This window comes from Triticum dicoccoides, chromosome 7B (genome assembly GCF_002162155.2).
Source record: "Triticum dicoccoides isolate Atlit2015 ecotype Zavitan chromosome 7B, WEW_v2.0, whole genome shotgun sequence".
NCBI classification, from domain to species: domain Eukaryota; kingdom Viridiplantae; phylum Streptophyta; class Magnoliopsida; order Poales; family Poaceae; genus Triticum; species Triticum dicoccoides.
The window spans coordinates 638,784,605-638,787,298 of NC_041393.1; positions in this window are offsets into that span (position 1 = coordinate 638,784,605).

The window sequence follows — 2,694 nt, forward strand, 5'->3', positions numbered from 1 at the left end:
AAACATCTAATCAAGAACCTGAAAACTGCCACAGTATGTCCAGATATCATAAGTCATTGTGGCAAAAACACAAAAATTGCGTCTGCAGTACAATGAATTTACCACATTGTACTGACTATAACATGGCAACAGACATGATGTGGTCAGACAAAAAATTGCCACATGGAAAGCATATGTATGGCATCTGATATAATTGATATGCAAAATTGGTTGCCATGTTATGCAGTTTGCCACATTGTCCTGTCTACAGTATGGCAACAGACACAGTGTGTTCACATTCTATTTGCCACAAGAATATACTATCCATGTGGCAACAGGCACAGTTGATGTGCACATTAGTTGCCGTCCAGTGCAGTTGGTTGCAGAAACTGCATTGACTATCGATTTACTACACTTTACCATTCATACAGTGTGGCAACTATCACAAATCATTCAGGAAAATTAGTTGCCGCAATGAAACAACATGTTTGTGGCTGATATCACAGTAATTCAGCAAATTAGTTGCCACATGGAAAAGCGTGTGTGTGGCAACTATCACAGTCAATCAATAAATTAGTTGCCGCATGGGAAAGCTTGTTTGTGGCAACTATCACAGTCATTTTCAGTAAGTTAGTTGCCGCATGGGAAAGCACGTTTGTGGCAACTATCACATTCATTCAGGAAGTTAGTTGCCATACAGTCATGATAGTTAATCAAACTACCACGTTTGCCTCATACTGCAGTTTCAAAAACAACTAACTAGATCTAGGGTTCAATGGCAACTACAGTGACTTCAAATTCAACCTCAAAGTTCTCCCCCGAACTGATTGCAAACACCAATTCGAACCAATGCGCAACTAACAAACCAGAAGACACCTGCCCAATCCCAAGGCACAACTAGTGCGTGCCTCTAGACAGGCATAACCACACCGACGAGGCCGCCGCGGCGGCGGCGACGAAACTGCCCAGTGCCACCGAAAACGGCTAGCACAGGACTCCGCCCCTGGCGGGAACACCGACGCATCGCCAAATCGCCTGAATCTCTACGAATCTCGAGTGAGGAATCGAACAGGGAGGGAAGGGGGAAAATGCAGGAAGGGATTGTGAGAGTTGGAGTGAGCATTACCTTCAATCCGCAGGCGCTCCGGCGAAGCCGCTCCGTTTCGGTGAGCACCACCGACGGCCGCGAACACCGTCGATTCTTCCGCCTCCGCCGTCGCCTTCTCCCCTCGTCTTCTCCTCCAATGGTTTGAAATGCGAAGTGGGTTGTGCCAGTAACTGCGGCGGCGAATAAATGGAACCGTGAGGGAGAGGGGGGAGGTGCGCGACGTGTTTGACGTCAACCGCGGTCGGCGCGTGGCGTGCGGGCGCATAGCAGTTCCACCGCACGCCCCCGAGTGGCAACCGCTGACCGCGGGAGGGCAACCAACGTGCGGGCGACCTGTCTCGCACACCGCACACGCGCCTCGTCCTACGTAGCGCAGAAAAACGACCGGATTGTGCCAAGATTCATGCACAAAGTACCCAACGGTGATCGTTGCGTGTGGTCGAGATGGTTAACGCCCACACGTGTGGGCGTTAACATTTCCGATTATTGATGGTCTACATCATTCTAGTTTTATTTCAGGTTTACATCATTTGGAAATAAAAGTAAATAACTGGATATCAAATTTGATGGCCATGAACTGAATCAATATCTCTGAAAATTAGCACCATGTTTATCGAAAATGTGTACTCCATGACAACATCAAATATTAACCACCTGAAGAATATCATGGTTTTCAGAGCTTTTATTAAAAGGGACACAACACTCCACCATTAGGAAGACAGAGGCGTGAGATTAGACTTACAAAAGCGACATAAGCAAGCGATTTGGATATACGCAAGCCACCAGACATCATCCTTTGTGGTGAAGAGGACTTGCCAAGGTACACTGCAGGGTGAATGTTTTTTTAATTAAAACAAATAAAAGAAGTTGGATGGATATGAATGCTTTACCTTACAAATACAATGATGTACTACATCACAACATAGTCAAATCTAAGAATGGATGTCCTACATTACAACTCATGTCAGCAACATGGCCGCTTCCTTCCTTGCTCAGAAGCAAATTGCCTGGAAGCAAACAGTTCAGTGCAGCAGCAAGCGGGTTACTCGACAATTGTGATGCAAACTGGTTAGGATTGCTTTCATATGCAACTCCGATGTTTCATTCATCTTTGCAACTGCTAGTCTAGCTAATTCTGGTTTGCATCAGACTGCACTAAACTCTCCTGACAGATACACCACCTATGGAATTCTCTCCTGACAGATACACCTGAAACTGAAAACCTACAATATTTTGCAGGTCTACGGGTCGACGGCTTCTTCGTTAGAGCATTACTAGTAGAGCCCTCAAACCCTCAAACCCCTAAAAATAACTGCTTTTTTTACAGTTTTCACGGAAAAAACGCCGTAGACTAGAACCTCTAAACCCTCAAACCCGTAAAAAAATTAGAGGTCCAACCCTCAAACCAATTTACAATCCGTAGAAGTAGGGGTTGAGAGGAAAATCGCCCCCAACCCGCACTCGCTCGCTCCTCGCTCGCGCGGGAGCCAACTGCTCCTCCTCCCGGCCTCCTTCTCCCGCCGCCTCCAGCCGTGCTGGCCATGGAGGGCCCCTCCGCTGCCGCGCAAGCCCCGGCCGCCTCGCCCGCCCTGGCCCCCGCCCCCGCC